The sequence below is a fragment of the Trachypithecus francoisi genome, unplaced genomic scaffold (genome assembly GCF_009764315.1).
Source record: "Trachypithecus francoisi isolate TF-2019V2 unplaced genomic scaffold, Tfra_2.0 Contig01579, whole genome shotgun sequence".
In the NCBI taxonomy this organism is placed as follows: Eukaryota; Metazoa; Chordata; class Mammalia; order Primates; family Cercopithecidae; genus Trachypithecus; species Trachypithecus francoisi.
Window position 1 is genome coordinate 30,401,116 of NW_022681442.1, and position 21,851 is coordinate 30,422,966.

General features: G+C 49.5%; 1 pseudogene; it reads right to left on the minus strand.

Annotated features, from left to right (window-relative positions):
- Positions 1-9,990: 9,990 nt before the first annotated feature.
- LOC117069861 lies at positions 9,991-10,070 on the minus strand (annotated as a pseudogene).
- Positions 10,071-21,851: the final 11,781 nt, after the last annotated feature.

The following is a 21,851-nucleotide window of genomic DNA, read 5'->3' on the forward strand; positions in this document are numbered from 1 at the left end:
TACTGAGAGCACCTATTGTGTGTGTGTCATCGTACATGCCTGTCCTGATGAGAGTGAGTGCGGATCCTGGAGTGTGTTTGTGTTGTATTGAGCACATCTCTGTGGGCTCCATTGTGGGGAACAGCTATTGTCTCCATGTCATTGAGAGTGTGTGCTGGCAAGAGCTCGTGACACAAATGGAACGAAGCTGATCTGCCCTAGAAGCGAAGGCGGCAATGACCTTCTTTTTCCAATTATATCCTGGTCAGAGGTGAGCGACCTCTCTCCACTAAGGCCACTTCTTGTCATGCAAACCGAGCAGAAGGATGGAGATTAGAGGAATGTGACCGAGTCACGTGTGAAAACAATCAGCTATCAGTGGGCCCTGATCAATGCCCCAGATTATAGAAGAGCCCAGGGCAAGCAGTCACTTTGGAGTTTTTCCCAAGAAGGCAAAAACACACAGCACACAGCCATACACGTCACACATCCCGAGAGACCCACAGCCTGGGGACAGGTAGGAAGTGGGTTGGGGAGAGCTCAACCCAAATCAATGGCCACCCATTTTGAAGTGGTGGGCAACTGTTATTATTAGTAGGTGGTTATGTTGTTTTCGCTAAAGATGCAACCTTTATTCCACTGGTAGCGGGAAGTATAAAAGCTTGTGTTTAGTGTTTTCTATTTTAAGTCCAGAGAGTTAGGACTCTTAAGTGGGTCACAGGAGGCAGTGTGGGGATTTGGAGGAAACTCATGTCAGGAATGGGAGCAATAGAGGGCTTGTATTGAGAGAGTGGCAAAGGAAAGTCTTTGGTCAGCTGTGGGCAGGGGGCAGGTGTGAAGCAGAGTGGCTCCTGGGGCCAGGGCACTTGTCCTTAGGACAACTTGAAACCAGGTTGCTGGGCGAGGGGGCTGAACTTCTGAAAGGCAGGGCCAGCCCTAACCACAAATATGCTTCATGATAGCAGGAGAGCACTGGGCTTGAGGAGTAGCGGCCTCTGAAGGGCATGACCATGAGGGCCCTCATGAAGTGTGGCTAGTCTTTGGAGACAGGTGGTGCAGTCACTTGAGGGGCTATAAGGATGAGCTGAGGGGGCCATGACTGGGTCAGAACCTATAGGGTCAAGGGAGACCAATGAGAAGATGCAAGAGTTCTGGAAGGGCTGGAGGATCTCATTGGACCTGGCTCTGGATTCAGCTGAGCCTGCTTGTGGCCAGCAGTCAGTGTGGCTGAGTCTAGCACCCATGCTAGCCATGGCTGAGGCAAGGGGAAGGATTATGTCCTCTGTGCCCACTGGGGTGTGTCAGGCAGTCCTTGGAGGCCTTTAGTTGTCTTGGAATCCCTTTGGTGCACATTTATGGTTGTCCCACTTTGCCTCACCCTGCGGGAATGCCATAATGGGCAAGAAAGCCCTTGGAGAGCCTACAGTCTAATGTGGAACAAAGAACTTAAATAAAGACTTTAAACTTTTTTTTTTTTTTTGCTTTGCCGAAAGTAGTGTTGCATAAGCATATACTGCCTAGATCAAAATCCCAGCTGTACCATTCGCCAGCTAAAGTTTATGAATTCTCAGGCCCTCCTTTCCTCCATCTGTAAGATAGGGGTACCCACCTCTTAGGATTGTTGTGCAAATCTTTGGAAAAGTCCTTAGAACAGGGCCTGGCCATGGTAATGTAAGTGTTAGCTCTCCTAGTCTTTCCTTCAGTTTTGTAGTACAGAGCCTTTGGAAAAGTCTCCCTCTTGGTGTTAGCAGAATTAAGGTAAATAAAGACTTAGTCACACCTTAGACAAGATAAGGGGGTGGTTAGAAGACACTGAGAGGTTGGAGTGTGGTATGGAGTAGAGGCAGGGAAGGGGCCAGCTTGGGGGTTTGGGAATCCTGGTGTGGGACTGATGGAGCAGTGAGATAGGTTCTTTCTAGGTAGGGCTGAGGGGGCGTAGGACAGGAAGGCCCTCTGCAGAGCCCAGCACACTTAGGACAGTTCAGTGCTGCTAGCTTTGCCCCGTCTCCCTGGAGGGACAGCCCCTGCTAGAGCTGCTAGCCTATAGATGTCCAGTGGGGCTGCACAGGGAGGTGCCCACCAATACAGGATAATCTCCCTGGAGGGACACCCCCTGCTGGAGGTGCTAGCCCATAGATGTCCAGGGGGGCTGCATGGGTAGGTGCCCACCACTAAAGGATAATCAGCACCTCCACTATCCTGAGATGGGCCTCTCCAAGCTTCCCTCTCCTGCCACTTGACCTCAGGACAGTAGCCCCCTCTGCTGGCCTCCGCAGAGCTAGACTGGGCTTGCCTTCACCCGTGTCCTTTCTTTCCAGCCGGCTCTGATATGAGATGAGAGGCCACGGCAGGCCCATTCTGTAACCTGGGAGATTGAGGGCCAAAGGATCCCAGAACTAAGCCTACATGTTTAACTAGACTCCAGTAACAACCGAGAGAGATCCACACAGATGGCTTAGCAAAATGGTTAAGTTGTAGGTTCTGCAAACAGAGTCCTGAGTTTGAAGCCTGATTCTGTCACTTCTTTTTTCTTTTTTTTTGAGACGGAGTCTTGCTCTGTTGCCCAGGCTGGAGTGCAATGGTTGCTTACTGCAACCTCTGCTTCCCAGGTTCAAGTGATTCTCCTGCCTCAGCTTCCCAAGTAGCTGGGCCTATAGGCATACGCCACCATGCCTGGCTAATTTTTTTGTATTTTTAGTAGAGACAGAGGTTTCACCATATTGGCCAGGCTGGTCTCGAACTCCTGACCTCAGGTGATCCGCCTGCCTCGGCCTCCCAAAGTGCTGGGATTACAGGCGTGAGCCACTGTGCCTAGCCTGATTCTGTCACTTCTTAGCTAGTATGAACTTGGGCATGTCGTGTAACTTGTGTGGCCCGTTTCCTCATCCGAAAATTGGGAACAACAATAATACCTACCTTGTGGGGTTGTTGTGAGGATCAGATAAGGTGGTGTCCTTTATAAAGTGTTTAGCACAGATCACCAAGTAAATGATCAACCAATGCTCCCACAATTTGCCAAAGTAAGAACTTCATGCTGTGGCAGGACTGGGAGCCTCTAGGGGTCTTAGCCCTTGACTATGGACTTCTGGAGACCTCACTGTCCCTGGTTTGTTTATTCAAATCCCATTGCACCAAATGGCTGAGCAGCTGCCAGAGCTGCTGTTTCTTTATGGGACTAGGTGGGAAGGATGAAACGGGGAAACCTTGGTTACTGTCCAGGGAACAAAGGGTTAAGGCAGGTGAAGGGTGCTGGCATGGGAGTGGGTCACCCCCTCCCCCTCCAGTGATTATTCTCCTCTCCAGGTGTTTTTGTGGCTTTTTTCCCCTCCCTTGGTGTGGGAGTGGGGGCTGCTGGGTCCACTTCGGGCTTAGTTATTGTTTTAATTTTGGTGCTGGCTCCCTGGTGCCTGGAGTGGATAATGAAAGAGGAAAAGAGAGGTCAGGGTGGTGCCCAGGCAGCAGATTTCTGCCCGTCAGCCTGGGCCAGGGCGGGTGGGGAAGTGGCGGGGGGAGTGTTAAGTTAATATCAATAAAGCAACTGGAGTCTCAGAAGTGAGGAGCTGCAGAGCCAAGCACAATGTCTTTGTGCTAAGGGAGCCTGAAGGGGCACTTTGCCTGTCCACGATGAATTCTTAAAATGGGGCTGGGCAGGGGGCAGGCAGTCCAGTGAGCACACAGGCTGGGTGGGCACAGCTCAGTGGCAGAGGAGTGACAGTGAAATGAGGGAGGACCTGAGCAGAGAATGAGTCTGCACTCTGTCTCATGCTCAGGCTGCTCGCCAGCTTTTCCTTCTGCATTGCCCTGTGTCTGTTCAACCCCACATAGGGTGGACTTGAGGGGGCCATGCCGTGGGGTTACTGGAGATGGTGATAGATAGAAAAGAGAAGCAGGAAAGTAAAGGGGTTGAGATGACAAGCTTTGCTGTCAGACAGACTTGGGTTCCTGGCCAAGTTCTGCTTATTGACTGTGTGACATTGGGCAAGTTACTGAACCTTTCTGGGCCTCAGATTGCTGTTCTGTAAGATGACACTAATAGGGATGCCAGCTTTGCAGGGTCATTAACATTGTACTAAGTGAATTCAGCACAGTGTCTGGCATGCAGTGAGCACTCAATACATGCTAGCTGCCCTGTGAAACCTGTTTCCTCAGCTGTAAAATGGGGATATCCATTGTAACTTCCCCATAGGGGTCTTATGGGGAGCAAATTAGATAAAGCCTGTAAAGTGCTTAGCACAATTCCTAGTACATAAATAAGCCCTCAATACATGTTAGCTGTTGTTATTATATTATTTTTATCTTTATTATTCCCTGCTGTCTTGGAACTGGTGATTTAGTTGAGGAGACTGAGGCCAGACCACTACCTTGGCCATCTGAGGTATTTGGCTCCTATCAAAAGGGCTTTCTGAAGCCCAACCCAACTTGGAGAATAGTTCTGGTATTTCTCTCACAATCCTGTGGACAGATAGAAAGTCCCCAGGAGCTGAGATGACTGCTGGATGTGCGAGAGAATATGACCCACTTGCGCAACCACATTTGGCCCCAGGAGAAGTGTGCCAGCAGCGTGGCTGTCCATGGGTGGGCCAAGAACCTCACTCTGACCCCCACCCCAAAGTTGAAGACTGTGGGCTGGATGAGGGCGCTCACCTGTTTTCCCGAGGGGAGGCTCAGTGGGCATGTCGGAGAGAATGTGGATCTCAGAAAACCCCCACCCTTATCCCATCCCTTCTCCTCCAATTCCTCTTCCTCTCTCCAGTCTGGGGGTGGGGGTGGGGACTGAGCAGATCGGAAAAAGAGGGTAGTTAATGCTTCCCACTTGACCTCTCTTTCTCCCAACCCCCACCCCCACCCCCAGCGGGCGGGCAGGCTGAGGAGATGAATGGGGTAGAGGGCACGATTTTCACATTAATGGCAGCATATGTTGTGTTTATTGACACTGCAGGGTCGGTGCTTGTGGTGGTTGTGGTAGAGGGGTGCCTAGGAGGCCACAGGCAGGAGGGGGCAAGGGAAAGGGGAGGCAGAGGGGAAGGTTGCCGGCGGGTGGGGAGGGGGAGAGGGAAGGGAGCCTGGGGCCTGGGGGGAGGGAGGCAGGAACAATATTGTTGCAGGAGCACACCAGGTGCTCGCTGTCAGCCCGAACAAAAAGGAAGAGTCAGCAACTCTTGACGGGGGGTGGTGAGGAGGCGGGAGCCACCGCCTGCTCCAGCCTCGCTCGCAGCTCCAGCCTTGCAGCCTCTCCCCGTTAACCCCTGCTCTGCCATGCAGCTGAAGAGGGGAGCGGCATCTGGGGCTCTCCCCAACCCCAGGAGCTCCCCCCACCCAGCCCAGGAGCTCCCCACAGTCCTGGTCTCCTCAGAACCATTACATGCCTTTAGTCACCTGGAAGATGCGGCTGTCTCTGGAGTGGGCAGTGGCAGGACTTGCCTTTGCCTTCCCCAAAGCCTGAAGGAAAAGAAGCCCCTCTCTCTCTGTTCCACCCTTTCCATAACAGTTGGGCTTATGTGGTCCTTAGGAGTTGGCAAACCAGAGTGGCAGGGCCAATGACCTTGGGCTTCTGAAGGCAGCTGTGGGTGGAGGGATGTGAAGAAGGGATGAAAAGGGAGTAGGGGTCCTCTGCTGGACGTAGCCTGTACAGACCCCCACAGTTTCTCTCTCTCTGCACTGGCTACCGACTCCTTGCCTCCTGGATGTCTCCCTAGAGTCCTCTTGCCTGTTCCCAGAGTCCTTTTGCCTGAGACAGTGGGAGGAGGAAGAGATGGCCACACAGTCTGTTCTGTAGACATGGCTCTCAGTTGACTAAGAAGACTGGGCTCATTGAGTTAGCCTGGAAAGCGCTGGAGGCCCATCCTAGAATACTGAGGTGTGAGGAAGATAGATGGCAAATGAGTTGCCCACCCTGGAACCCCATTCTGGGGTTCCGGGAGGGCCTCCTGGGTTCCTGGCTGGGGAGCAGAGCTGCAGGTGATGTCTACAGCTGTCACCGTACTCTTCCCTGCCTCCCTTCCTCTTCCTGCAAAGCCTTGCATAGAAGCAAGGTACTTAGGACTGCTTGGAAGAGCTTCTCCTATTCTCTTTGCTTGCAGCTCCTGTAGGGCTGGGAGGTTACTATGTAGGGGAGGATGGGAGGAGAGTCCTCCCAGGACAGGGGATTGATCTTTTCAATCCAAAGAGTCAAGAGGCTTCCACATCCAACCCTGAAGGTTGGTCTTTTCCAGTGTGTGATCTGACATTCTGGAGCCTTCAACTCTCGTTCTAGAGTCCATATCTTGGTCACGCTAGACGCTGGACGAGGGTGCTAGTTCCCCACCCTTGCACAGCGGGCGGGGCCCATAGAGGGGAAGGGTGTCCTTTCCGTATACCCACCTCCCGCCCCATCTCTGGCCACTTGAGTATAGGCGCAAAGGCCCCGGTGGATCTCCTTACCCAGAGCTGGAGGCGAGGCAGGCAAGCCGGCCTGGAACCCTCCTCAACACCCTCATCCTGCAGACAGTCAGGGCCAACTCGCGGTGCGAAGCCCCGGGGCAGACCCGGCCGCGCCGCGCCCCTCGCCGCTCGCCTCCCGGCTCCTCCCCGGGCTCCGGGCCCGGTCCACACCCCCCTCCCGCGGCCCTCTTGCCGGGCTCCAGCTGCGCGCGGAGCGGTCCCCGGCTCGGCTCCAACACTTCAATGGCCCTGCTCCCCCATTACCCTGATGTCGGCCCCTCTCCCCCTCGGCTTTATCGGCTCTCAGCCGGCTCCGCCAGGGTAATGAGGGCCCTCCTAATTACCATTGCAGAAACTCCACTTACATTAACAGCTCCATCCGAGGAGCGGCAACATCTGCTGTGCGCAGGCAGGCGTCCCTCCCCCGCCCCTCGCTCCCTGCGCCCCTCTTTCCCGGTCCTCTACCCCGACCCGCCTTTCCACCCTCTCTGGCCCTTGTCTCCCACCCTCCTCCCCTTCTAATGTCTTCCCTTTTCATGCCTTCCCTACCACCGTGGCAGCCAGGTCCTTTTCCACTTCAGCATCCCAGGATGAGAGAGATCCACACGGGGACAGGGCCCCAGAGATACTGAAAGGAGGAGACACTCAGAGGGGCTGGGCCAGAACTCCAAGAGACCCATAAACTCAGGATCCCAGAAACACAGCCAGACAACCCAGGAACAAATAGAAAGTGGTAGCAGCAGAGACTGGGAAAGAGATGGGCTGTGGAATGGGCAAACTGCCTGCGTGTGTGTTTGTGTGTGTGTGTGTGTGTGTGGTGGGGGGGGTGGGTTCTGACCTCTATTGGTGTGCAAAGGTATGCATAGCATGCATATGTGTGTGTGCACATGTATCATGGACTTTGCATGCTCATTTACTTAAGCATCACGCATATGTGTGCATGTCAGTGTATCTTTATTGCATATGTATCTTGTGTATGTATGTGCGTACATCTATTATGCATTTGCATCATGTGTGCAATAATGTATTCTTGTCGATATGTATCCGTGTGTTTGCATTTTGCAAATGTGTATCTGTGTATATGCATATACTTGTCTTTCATATATGTAATTTTGTATGTGTATCATTCAAGTGTGACTTGTGTACCTGTATGACCCAGGTTCAAAGTTATGTGTGCACCACGTGTGAATGCATATGTGCCTCTGGGTTTGTTTGCATCTCTGTATGCATGCCTATGCATGTGTGTATCATCTGTGTAATTATTTGATGAGAGAGGGAGCATGTGTGTGTTCCTGCTCCATGGGGGATGACAGGCAGTTGGGAAGACGCTGAGCCCATTTTATCTGAGGTTAACAGGGGTCACATTTCACTCCTGGAAGTCCCCCACCCTCCTCCCCACACCATACAATTAAGCCTCAGTGTGGTGGAAAGACAGCCAGCAGACATTAAGAAAGGTCAACAGTATTATCGGCTCCTAATCCAATTAGTTACTGTTTATTTGGGAATCCAGCTCCAAGTCAGCTTCTAGGGAGGAGGCCTGGGAGAAAGGAGGACATTTGATGGGATGAGCTGAAAGAAACTAAGACGGCCATGGCTGCAGATGGCGGGAGCTGTCCCCAAAGCATTGCCAGATAATGCACCTCCCACTGCCTATTTTGAAGCTGGGTAGGGGTGGGGGTGGGCCTGTGCTTCACAGGAGGGGCTGAGACCTAGGGTTTCATCTCCAGAGATTGGAGTATAAAGGAAGGGGAGTTCTGTCCCTCACCTTGAGAGACTTACTGCCTCTTTCCAGCACTGGGATCTCTAGCAGGTGGACTGAGGTGGGCAGACTGCTTTCGGGCTGTGGGCAGGTTCCCTTGGGATGGGAGAGGAGGAGATGTTGGGAAATGCACTATTAGCTTTTGAAGCCAATTCATTAATCCTGCCCTCTATTTTATTTCCCTTTTTCTCTTCCCACATCCTTTTCTGAGCCCTAGCCCTCTACTCACCCCCACCTCCATACCAGGACATGCAAGGACCCTAGCTTAGTCCCATAGGGTCCCTACTACTGAATATAAAGAGTGGAAGAGACCTAGAACTTGGCCTTGTGGCCTTGGATAGGGAGTGGCCCAGGAACTGAGGTCCCTGGGCAGAGGGGAATTGGTGGGTTGGTCTTTGCCCTGCTCTGACCTCTCAGAGATGGACAGTACCCTGGGATACCAGCGATGGGGGAAAGTACTAACAGGAGGGAGAGAGTCGGCTGCTGGATTCTCAGACCACATCCCAGGGGGATCTTCATGAGCTCAGCAGTTACGGTTCTGCAGGAACTGACCATCCCCACAAGCAGACCATCCCTACATGCAAATCAGAGTGACAGGATTAGCCATGCTCCTCGTGGAGCTCAGCGGGACCACTTTTGCTTGTTTCTTACAGTTAAGTGCATAGGCCTGAGCCCTTAGGAATCAGACTGCTTGCTCTTCCTGGTTCTAGTAGCTTCCTCTCAAGACAGAAACCCCTCATCATTTGCTTTCTTCTCATTGCCTTTTCCAAGCACATATTCATGAAAACACATACAAACACACTTATGAACCTGCCTCTGAAACTCCAGGCCAGAGAAGACCAGGGAATGAAGACAGTGGCAGTGGTCCTTATTTAAGGACTTACAATGGATCTAGGTACTTTATAGACTACCTGAAGGGTGTTTCCCACTTTCATCCTCCAAAAGGTAACTACAGTGATGATCATACTGTAACAATAATGATGATCATACATATTTTTACCCCAGCTGTTCTCACCCTTAGCTGAGCATTGAAATCACCCAGAGAAGCTTTTTAAAAATGTACATACCCAGGCCCCACCCTAGATCATGCCAATCTGGATCTTTGGGGCTGGGTCCCCGGAATCCATATATTTTAGAAAGTTCCACAGATGGTGGTTATGGTTAAATAATTCTATCAATTTACAAATTAAAATTTACAAATGGTAAGGCACAGCCTCTCATTCTCTCATTAGCCAGGGCAGTATTATTATCTCCATTTTACACATGAGGAAACTGAGGCCCAATTGATTAATAGTGGTGTTTTGGCTGGGTGTGGTGGCTCATGCCTGTAATCCCAGCACTTTGGGAGGCCGACGTGGGCAGATCACCTGAGCTCAAGAGTTCAAGGCCAGCCTGGCTAACATGGTGAAACCCCAACTCTACTAAAAATACAAAAATGAGCCAGGCATGGTGGCGGGTGGCTGTAATCCCATCTACTTAGGAGGCTGAGGCAAGAGAATGGCTTGAACCTGGGAGGCAGAGGTTGCAGTGAGCTGAGATCGCGCCACTGCACTCCAACCTGGGCAACAGAGCAAGATTCCATCTCAAAACAAACAAACAAACAAAACAAACAAACAGTGGTGTTTCCTTCCTTCCTTCCTTCCTTCCTTTTCTCCCTCCCTCCCTTCCTTCCTTCTTTCCTTCCTTGCTTTACTTCCTCCCTTCTTTTCTTCCTTTTCTCCTTTCTTTCCTTCTTCCCTCTCTTCCCTCCTTCTTTCCAAAAACAAGATCTCCTGATTGCAACTAAATCTAGTTAGTCACTGGAATTTATTTACTCATTTATTTTAAAATCTATTATAATTCAGTGCTCTACATATTCAGAGAAACTTATCTAGTTATGAACTAAAGAAATGATCCCTAAAAGTACAGTCTTATTTGCTGGAATTTAGAACACCTGAATGGGCCTGCCCTGATGTAAGAGCTCCCTCCTTTGTGTTGTCTGCTCCCAAGCACAGCTTCTTCATGGACACCAATTCATTTAATTTAATAAGCCTTCTTAAGCTCTTATTTAAGCACTACGGAGCATCTCAGAGGAGAAAGACAAGGCTCTTGCTCCCTACTGTGTGGCAGATGAGGGGCAAACGGGCTTTTGTTGTCAGAGGATTCTGCAAAAAATATAAATAAATCATGATCACATCTGCTGAAATGGTTAAAATTAAAAAGGCTAGGTGGGGGCCGGGCGCAGTGGCTCACACCTGTAATCCTAGCACTTTGTGAGGCCGAGTTAGGCAGATCACCTGAGGTCGGGAGTTTGAGACCAGCCTGACCAACATGGAGAAACTCCATCTCTACTAAAAATACAAAATTAGCCGGGCGTGGTGGTGCATGCCTGTAATCGCAGCTACTCGGGAGGCTGAGGCAGGAGAATCGCTTGAACCCGGGAGGTGGAGGTTGTGGTGAGCCGAGATCACGCCATTGCACTCCAGCCTGGGCAACAAGGGTGAAACTCCATTTCAAAAAAAAAAAAAGAGCTAGGTAGGGCATGGTAGCTCATGCCTATAATCCCAGCATTTTGGGAGGTCAAGGAGGGTGGATCACTTGAGGCCAAGCATTCAAGACCAGCCTGGCCAACATGGCCAAACCCCATCTCTACTAAAAAATACAAAAATTAACTGGGTGTGGTGGCACATGTCTGAAATCCCAGTTACTTGGGAGGCTGAGGCAGGAGAATTGCTTGAACTCAGAAGGCGGAGGTTGTAGTGAGCCAAGATTGTGCCACTGCACTCCAGCAACCTGGGCGACAGAGCAAGACTCTGTCTCAGAATAAATAAATAAATAAATAAATAAAATGAAATAATAAAAAGACTGGCTGGACACTGTGGCTCACACCTGTAATCCCAGCACTTTGGTAGGCCAAAGTGGGATCACCTGAGGTCAGGAGTTCAAGACCAGCCTGGCAGACATGGCAAAACCCCGTCTCTACTAAAAATACAAAGTTAGCTAGGTGTGGTGGCATATGCCTGTGATCCCAGCTATTCGGGAGGTTGAGGCACGAGAATCACTTGAACCAGGGAAGCGGAGGTTGCAGTAAGTCAAGATTGTGCCACTGTACTCCAGCCTGGGTGGCACAGTGAGATTCTATCTCAAAAAATAAATAAATAATAAAAAGACAATATTGGAGCAACTAGAACTCACCCACATTGCTGGAAGTGTAAGTTGGTAGCATCTCTGGACAACTCTTCGGAAGTAACCACTAAAGCTAACGTATGTGTATTCTACAACTCAGCAAATCTACTCCTGCATACATGTGCTCATGAGAATGAATACTTATATTCAGCAAAAGTCAAGTACAAGGATGGTCACAGCAGCTGATTTTGTACTAATCCCAAATTGGGACAACCCAAATGTCTATCAACAATAGAATGGATAAGTACATTTTGGTATATTTCCATAGTGGAATTCTACAAAACAAGGAAAGACAATGGACTAGTGGAAAATGCAATAATGTAGGTAAATCTCAGAGATACAGTGTTACATGAAATAAGGTGGACACAAAAGGTGTATATTCTATGCTTCATTTATATAAGTTTCAATAACAAGGCTCTGTATGGTAGCTCAAACTTGTAATCCCAGCACTTTGGGAGGATGAGGCAGGCAGATTGCTTGAGCCCTGGAGTTTGAGAACAGCCTGGACAACATGGTGAAACCTCATCTCTACAAAAAAAAAGTAGGACACAGAAAAATTAGCTGGGCATGGTGGCATACACCTGTAGTCCCAGCTACTCGGGGAGGCACAGGTGGGAGGATCACTTGAACCCAGGAGGTCAAGGCTGCAATGAGTTGCGATTGTACCACTGCACTCCAGCCAGGGCAACAGAATGAGACCCTGTCTCAAAAAAAAAAAAAAAAAAAAAGCTTCAATAACAAGCAAAAAATATATATATATTTTTCGAGACAGAATCTCACTCTGTTGCTCAGACTGGAGTGCAATGGTGTGATCTTGGTTCACTGCAACCTCTGCCTCCAGGGTTCAAGTGGTTCTCATGCCCCAGCCTCCCAAGTAGTTGGGACTGCAGACCTGCACCACCACACCTGGCTTATTTTTGTATAATTTGTAGAGATGGCTAATTTTTGTATACTTCGCCATGTTATCCAGGCTGGTCTCCAACTTCTGAGCTCAAGTGATTCGCCTGCCTCAGCAACCCAAAGTGCTGGAATTACAAGTGTGAGCCACTGCGCCTGGCCCAATAACAAGCAAAATTAATCTACGATGATATAAATTAGAATAGGAGGTACTGGAGGCCGGGAGTGGTGGCTCACGCCTGTAATCCTAGCACTTTGGGAGGACGAGGCGGGCTGATCACAAGGTCAGGAGATCAAGACCATCCGGGCTAACACAGTGAAACCCGTCTCCACTAAAAACGCAAAAAAAAAAAAAAAAAAAAAAAAAATTAGCCGGGCATGGCGGTGGCAGGTGCCTGTAGTCCCAGCTACTCGGGAGGCTGAGGCAGGAGACTGGGGTCAACCCGGGAGGCAGAGCTTGCAGTGAGCCGAGATCACACCACTGCACTCCAGCCTGGGCGATAGAGTGAGACTCTGCCTCAAAAAAAAAAAAAAGAATAGGAGGTACTGGATTTTCCAATGAAGGATTTCTTAAGGCATAAAAACTTGTTTTAGCCATTGCTCACGCCTGTAATCCCAGCACTTCGGGAGACCAAGGTAAGTGAGTTGCTTGAGCCTAGGAGTTCAAGACCAGCCTGGGCAACATGGTGGAACACTGTGACTACATGTGGCATGTGCCTGTAGTCCTAACTACTGGGGAGGTTGAGGTGGGAGGATGAGCTGACCAGGGAGGTTGAGGCTGTGGTGAGCTGTGATTGTACCACTGCACTCCAGCCTGAGTGACAGAATGAAATGGTGTCTCAAGTAAATAAAGAAATAAATATTTAAAAATAAAAGTTATTTCAAAAAAAGAATAGGAGATCCTGGGGAAAGACGCAAAAGGATCCTTCTGGGACACTAGAAATGTGCTGTATCTTCATTTGGTTAGAGGTTATAGTATGTGTGTGTAAAAATTCATTTAAAATTCACTTAAGGGCTGAGCACGGTGGCTCACGCCTGTAATCCCAGCACTTTGGGAGGCCGAGACAGGCGGATCACCAGAGGTCAGGAGTTTAAGACTAGCTTAGGCAACATGGTGAAACCCCATCTCTACCAACAATACAAAAATTAGCCGGGCATGGTGGTAGGCGCCTGTAATCCCAGTTACTCGGGAGGCTGAGGCCGGAGAATTGCTTGAACTCAGAAGGCGGAGGTTGCAGTGAGCCGAGATCACGCCATTGAACTCTAGCCTGGGCCACAGAGCAGGACTCCATATTAAAAAAAAAAAAAAAAAAATTCACTTAAGATTATTGTACTTTACTGTATATAAGTTATACCTCAATTAAAAAATAATTATGCTGCAACCTGACAGATAAAAAACATTAAGCTATCAGGCAGCCTAAGATCAGTGCCCGGGAAGGAGTGTGAAGGACTACGGACCTCAAAGGGAGAGGTATGCCTGGTGGTCATTGTGCTTGGGGAGGATGATCAGGAGAGGGTTTGTAGGAAGAGCCATTTCCTATAGGACGTGAAGGAAAGGTGGGGTGGTTAATAAGGAAGAGCTGTTGAGAAGGAGTTTTCCAGTTGGGGTGTAATTGTGAGCAGGGTGGGCAGCAGAAAGAAGGCTGCAAAGGCAGTTTGAGTTTAGATCAGCGAGATCCTCTCTGAATGCCAGCCAGCTGAGAAGTTCGTACTTAACTGAGTGCCATGGCTTTTGAGCAGAACAGGGACAAAATGGAGTCAGCTTTAGGTGATTCATGTGGTCACTGGTGGATTAGCTGGATGGCAGGCAGAAAGGCATTTTGGTTGCTGCAATGATCCTGTGAATGAGCCTGCGGGTCTGCTGCAGCTCCAGGGCTGTGGGATCCAGGGTCTCAGGTCCTTTGGGTGGCAGGACCATGCCCCAGGAAGAGATAGAATGCAGTGATGGGAGTTGGTGGGAGAAGTGGGCATTAGATGAGGGCTCAGCTGAGAGTAGGATCCTCAGGGAAGCTCCTTCCCAAGCCCCTGCTGGCAGCATCTCTTGCTGCTGCTTCTGCATTGCTTTATCCCTGGGCAAGAATTTTGTTCTCTGGTCCTTGCTCTAAAGGACTGCTGGCAGCTGGGCCCTGGAAAGCTTCTCTGTAGCTGCCTCCTGCCTCCCAGCAGGGCTCAGCATGATGCCCAAAGACAGAGGAGGTGAGCAATAAATATTTGTAAAGTGAAGGCTAGCGATCTGGCTCAACTAAGACAGCAAGAGGCTATAGGAAGCCAGCAGGAAAGTCCTCAGAAAACAGAATAGCTAAAAGACTGGAAGGAAAGTGGAGTTTGCCCAAGTCACATCCTTCTTATATCACTTACTAGCTGTATGATCTTGGGCAAGGTACCTTCCATGCTTCAGCTTCTATTAAGTGGAGGCAATCATGGTACCAGTTTCCCTGGGTTATTGTGAGGATGAAATGAAATAAAGCATCCAAGCATTTGGAATAATGCCTGATACAAAGTGGCACTCAAGAAATGTTAGCAATTTTTATAATTGCCTCTGAGTGGTGGGATTAAAGGTTTTCTTTCTCCTGCTTCTTTACACTTATTTTCTACTTGGCTAAGCAGGAAAAAATAAAGTAAAAGAGAGGAGAAAAAAGAAACTGGTGACAGAAACATGCTTGGAGGGGCAACCAGAGAAACAGACACTGTTATTCAGAAACATTTCTCCAGCCCCAGAGCAGGGAGAAGGAGCTGTCCCCACAAGCCTGGGTAGGAATAGGCTGGGTTTTAATCTTACAGGGTGGGAGAGGTGTAGATTGATTGGCAGGTAGATTATGTAGATCTACAAACAGATCCAATGTCTTTTTTTTTTTTGAGACAGAGTTTCATTCTTGTCATCTGGGCTGGAGTGCAATGGCGTGGCCTTGGCTCACTGCAACCTCTGCTTCCTGGATTCAAGAGATTCTCCTGCCTCAGCCTCCCGAGTAGCTGGGATTACAGGCATATGTCACCACACCCAGCTACTTTTGTATTTTTAGTAGAGACAGGGTTTCACCACGTTGGCCGGGCTGGTCTCAAACTCTTGACGTCAGGTGATCCGACCGCCTTGGCCTCCCAAAGTGCTGGGACTATAAGCGTGAGTCACTACACCCAGCCTTTTTTTTTTTCTTTTTTTGAGACAGGGTCTCTGTCTCCCAGGCTGGAGTGCAGTGGTGCAATCTCAGCTCACTGCAGCCTTGACCTCCAGGGCTCAAGCGACCCTCCCACCTCAGCCTCCTGAGTAACTCAGACTACAGGCGAACACCACCATGCCCGGCTGATTTATGTATTATTATTATTATTGTTATTGAGATGGAGTTTCACTCTTGTTGCTCAGGCAGGAGTGCAATGGTGCAATCTTGGTTCACTGTAACCTCCGCCTCCGGGATTCAAGTGATTCTCCTGCCTCAGCCTCCCAAGTAGCTGGGATTACAGGCACCCACCACCATGCCCAGCTAATTTTTAAATTTTTAGTAGAGTCGGGGTTTCACCATGTTGGTCAGGCTGGTCTTGAACTCCTGACCTCAAATGATCTACCTGCCTCAGCCTCCCAAAGTGTTAGGATTACAGGCGTGAGCCACCGTGCCCAGCCTATTATTATTATTACTATTATTTTTGTAGAGACACGGTTTTACCGTGTTGCCCAGGCTGGTCTTGAACTCCTGGACTCTGGCAATCCGCCTTTCTCAGCCTCCGGAAGTAGATCCAACATCTTTAATAAAACATCATCATTCACTCAGTGCTTCCAAGGTGCCAAAGTTTTTATGTGTTACTACTGATCACCACAACCCTGCAAAGTAAATATTATTACTCCAATTATTGCACTACTCTGAGAAGTAACTTGCCCAAGGTCCTACTGCAGAGCCGAGATTTGAACTCAACATTGAGATGACTTATTTCCACTAAACTTCAGGGCCATTTTCCATGAGATGCATGAAATATATGGACCTCATATATAAGGGTCCATATATGAGACCCCTAAAAGAAGAGAGGCTGTGCAGCCTGCCCCAGGCAGAACTGAGCTATTTTGGGCATTCTCTCTCCCGATGCCTTGTCTTCTCTCAGGTTGTTACAGAGAACAGCCAGTTCCTGCACTTATCCCCAGACCTCCTTTCTGAAAGTGGGCACCAGGCACTGGTCTCTGCCCCCAGCCCAATCAAAATTCCCTCCTCTGTTCCCTCTCCACTGCTGGTGACACCACTTCTCTCCCTTGCCTGCCACCACCATCAATCAGCAGCACTTTAAGCTCTGCCACAGCCCCTCGAAGTTGCTAAATCCCCTATTTGGTTTAGTTCCACTCCAGCTCCCCCTGCACAGAGGGACCCAATGGGACGCAGGGAAATTATACACATAATAAAGAGCCCGTTTGCTTCAATAATTCTGATAATGATACACACCTCACTGCTTCCCATGCACACACATGGCTGTACACACACGCACATGTCACACCCCATACCTCCCAATCCTCATGTCCACCAAAATACCTTCCAACCTGCTGACATGCAGCTCACTTCCCAGCTGCGCCCCACTGACCAGTGTCTATACTCACTGCACTAAGGTACACACCCTGTTCTTGGGAAATTCTCTGGGTCACTTTGCCTGTTCCCCGCTCCCATAGTACATGGCATTCCCCCTTCACGGCATTTCCCAGTTAGGTCCTGAGGGCCTGTCTTCTCTGGAGCCCATTAGATTGTGAGCAGTGATAGTGTCTGTGTAGTTCACTGTTTAACTAAGTGCAGTGCTTGGGACATGGTGGCGCCTCCATAACCTGGTTGAGTGAATGATGGAATGATTGAATGCACACTTTACTACATTCATCCCCTCACAGACACATTGCATCTTAGGGTATCCCCCATCCCCACCCACCCCCACATCACCCCTCTGAATTGCATCTTACGTAGATACGCACACATTGTGGGTACTCACACACATTCCTGGAGATCCAGGACTATTGTGAACAGCTTCCTAGGATTCTCCTGGGTGTGTGTGTGGTTGGGGAGCGGCAGGGTAGGAGGGAACGTGTTTAGGAGGGATGCTAGTATGAGTGTGTGTGCATGGCAAGGGAGGATGCATGTGAATGAGTGCTGTGTGAGCGTGTGTTCAAGAGGATGCACGTGTGAGTCAGTGAGTGCGGGTGTTCACGTCAGCATAGGTCTATGTGAGTACCTGCATGCATGTGCACCTGTGCACACAAGCCTCAGAGTCCCCAAGCTTACCTTATTCTCCACCCGCTTGCAAATGTTGAAAAGCACAATGAGGTTCCCGTTCAGGTTTCCTGTTCTCTTCTCCCTCCCTCCCCTAAAGTCTGGCTCCTTCTAGAGAGAAGTTTTCTTTTCAATCTCCCTATTTTTCTAAAGCCCAGGGATGCTTAGAAAGAAAAAGGGGATGATGTGGGGGCCAAGTGAGGGGTCCTCACTTCCAGGTCAGCTCCGTTCTGCCATCCTGGTCAGTTGTTCTCCTATCGGCCTCTGCAACCTCTACTACCACTGCCTCGCCTGTCATACCCAGGAGAAGGTGAAAACAAAGCATGGTGTCTGCCCCCTGCAGACTGGGGGGTTGGACCTGCGGAGCCTCCAGGCTTGCCAATCACCCAGGTGGCTGTCCCTTCTCTGTCCCCACTCACAAACCCTGCCACTGCAGCTCTGTGCTCTTCCTGGTCCCCTTCCTGCTCCTAACCTGGTCTTTGCTCGGTCCATCCCCTTCCAGCCTGCCCTCAACCACTGTCCCTGGCTCCTTTTCCTCCAAGCATGCCAGGAGTTCCCCAAGGCCTGGTCCTTGAACATCTTTTCTCCAGGGGACCTCAGAGATCATTTGAGTCATTGAGACTTAGCCATTTTTCCAAGGTGGAGCCCTCTCCTGGGCAAACTTAGTTACTGCTGCAGCTTTGTGCCTCGGAGTGACGCCAGCCCTGCCTTCTCTTACAGGCTCCAGCCTCTCCCTGCGCTGCCTGCAGTGCCCTGCTCAAGGGTCCTCTTCATGTGCCCCTCCCCTGGTTATACAGATCCCTTCTGGCCCCTGCCCAGCTTATACTCTGTCCGATCCTCACAGACACCCTGTCCCCTTTGCTTTTCTTTGCTGCCACCCCAGGCCCACCTCAGCCTCCTGCACACTCTCTTCAGATCAGCCTCCCAATCTCCAGCGTCTGGAGGGTTCTGAGGCTGCCTGAGAGAGAGCTATTCATGTCACGCTGCCTTCCTCCCACGTACCAGAAGGTCTTTATTTATTTATTTATTTATTGATGGAGTCTTGCTCTGTCACCAAGATGGAGTGCAGGGGCACCATCTCAGCTCACTGAAATCTCCGCCTCCCAGGTTCCAGTGATTTTCCTGCCTCAACCTCCAGAGTAGCTGGGATTACAGGCATGCACCACCATGCCCAGCTAATTTTTGTATTTTTAGTAGAGACAGGGTTTCACCATGTTGGCCAGGGTGGTCTTGATCTCTTGACCTCGTGATCCGCCCGCCTTGGCCTCCCAAAGTGCTGGGATTACAGGCGTGAGCCACCGCACCCAACCCTGGTTATTATTATTATTTTTAAACAATAATCTGGGCCAGGCACAGTGGCTAACACCTGTAATCCCAACACTTTTTGGGAGGCTGAGGCAGGAGAATTATTGAGCCCAGGAGTTTGAGACTAGCCTGAGCAACATAGTGAGACCCTGTCTCTACAAAAAGTAAAAAATCAGCCAGGCATGGTGGCACATGCCTATAGTCCCGGCTACTCAGGAGGGTGAGATAGGAGGATCACTCGAGCCCAGGAGTTGAGGTTAGAGTAAGTTGTGATCTGGTCGCTGCACTCCAGCCTGGGCAACAGAGCAAGATCCTGTCTCGAAATGGAAATAAACTGATCTGACCATGTCACAGCCCTGTCAATGGCACCCCTCTCTTCTGGGATAAACTCCCAAACCTTCCTAGAGCCCGCGGGGCTCCAGCCTCTTTTCACACCGTGTTCCCTCATACCCAGTCACAATGACCTTTCCCCTGATCCCCTCCTGCCCTCCTGGGGTTCCTGATCCCCCCAGGCTTCCTCTGCATGCCACAGGGCTTTGGGGCATGCTGCTTGCCCTGTCTGAAATGCTTTTCCCTCTTCTCTTCACCCATGTAATGCCTCTTACCCTTTCAATATCAGCTCTGCTGTGGCTTCCTCAGAACAGCCTTGCCATGACTCCTAAAGCAGGTAAGCCTCCCCACTGCTATATGCACTCCTGGCATCAGGAGCACCTCTTTAGTTGGACTTTTTGACACTTGGAATTTTATGTTTATGTGGTTACTTCATTTAATGCCTGGCTCACACACTAGAGGATTGTAGGATGAGGAGTATGTTTTTGTGCATCACTGAATTCACAGGGCAGTGCCTGGTACATGGGAGGCTTTTGATAAATATTTGAGAGATGAACTAGTCAGCAGTCTCAGGCTGGACAAGGAGGAAATTTTCAACAAAAGCCAAGTGGTACCTGCTCAAGATCTGAGTCCTTTCATCATGTAACTTACCTGCTCAAGAACTTTCCGTGACTCCCTATACCCTCACAACTAAGTCTAGATTTTAGATTTTCCAAATTTCTTTTCTTTTCTTTTTTTTGAGACGGAGTCTCGCTCTGTCACCCAGGCTGGAGTGCAGTGGCGAGATCTCGGCTCACTGCAAGCTCCGCCTCCCGGGTTCACGCCATTCTCCTGCCTCAGCCTCCCGAGTAGCTGGGACTACAGGCGCCCACCATCTCGCCCGGCTAATTGTTTGTATTTTTTAGTAGAGACGGGGTTTCACCGTGTTAGCCAGGATGGTCTCGATCTCCTGACCTCGTGATCCACCCGTCTCGGCCTCCCAAAGTGCTGGGATTACAGGCTTGAGGCACCGCGCCCGGCCTATTTTCTTTATTTTATTTTATTTTTTAGAAATGGGGTCTCACTATGTTAGTCAGGCCTGTGTCAAACTCCTAGGCTCAAGTGATCCTCCTGTCTTGGCCTCCCAAAAGTTTGGGATTACAGGTGTTAGGCAACGTGCCCGGTGATTTCCTTTATTTTCTATCACTATCCTTTGCTTCCACCAAGCAAACTCATTAGCCCTTAAACACACCTTGGTTAGTTTGACCTTCATGACATTTTCTTTGCCTGGAAGAACTCTGATTTCCTCTTTATCTTCACTTAAATCCTACTCATTCTTTAAGACCAAGATCAGGTCCCACAAAGTCTTCCCTGTCCATTCTAGCACTTGTTCCTATGACCTATACTGTCTATACATCCAGAATATCAGAGATTGTTAACCTTGGAAGGGCCTCAGAGATCACTGGTTCAAGAAGAGTCTGAACAACCTCTAAATTCATGTTTCCCAAACTTTCCAGATTCAAGTACCAGTGTCACAATTCATGCCAAATCCATACTCTACCTAAAATGTTATTTACTTGATATTTTCCTTTAAATCAACTTACTATTTCTTGCTCAAGTATGTTTATTGTTTTTTCAAAAAAGGCTTCTAGCACTACAGTAACTGCAAAACCACCCATTACTTGCCAAAATCATAAGTAATTATAAAAATAAGTAAAATAATAACAATATGTTTCGATTCTAGTGGGACACCATTGCCTGCTGAAAGCTCTTGCAGTTGAATCTTCCTCTCTGTTAAAAAGGGAAAGAACAGGCCGAGTGCAGTGGCTCACGCCTGTCATCCCAGCACTTTGAGGCCGAGGCGGGTGGATCACGAGGTCAGGAGATCCAGATCGTCCCGGTTAACACAGTGAAACCCCCTCTCTACTAAAAATACTTTTAAAATGAACCGGGTGTAGTGGTGGGTGCCTGTAGTCCCAGCTACTCAGGAGGCTGAGGCAGGAGAATGGCGTGAACCTGGGAGGTGGAGCTTGCCGTGAGCCGAGATGGTGCCACTGCACTCCAGCCTGGGTGACAGAGCAAGACTCTGTCTCAGAAAAAAAAAAAAGGAAAGAAGAGAAACACACATTAGAAAGGTGTTAAAGACACACTAGCACCAAACTGAGACATTCCCTTCGAGGAAACTGGAAGAATCAAACAACCCAAATGCCCATTGATGGGAAATATATGTTATTATTATTATAAAATGTATATAACATAAGATTTTACCATTTTTAACTACTTTTTTGTTTTTTTTGATACGGAGTCTTGCTCTGTCATCCAAGCTGGAGTGCAGTGGCGTGATCTTGGCTCACTGCAACCTCTGCCTGCTGGGTTCAAGTGATTCTCCTGCCTCAGCCTCCCGAGTAGCTGGTATTACAGGCAAACGCTGCCATGCCCGGCTCACTTTCTGTATTTTAGTAGAGACAGAGTTTCACAGTGTTGCCCAGGCTGGTCGCAAACACCTGAGCTCAGGCAATCCACCTGCCTTAGCCTCCCAAAGTGTTGGGATTACAGACGTGAGCCACTGCGCCCGGCCCATTTTTAGCCACTTTTAAGTTCAGTGGCATTAATTACATTCACATTGTTATGCAGCCATCACTATCATCCAACTCCAGAACTCTTCCCAAACTGAAACTCTGTACCCATCAAATGATAATCCCCATTCCTCTCCCCACCCCAGCTTCTAGCAACCACCATCCTACTCTCATCCCTGTGCATTTAACTATTCTAGGCACCTGATGTAAGTGGAA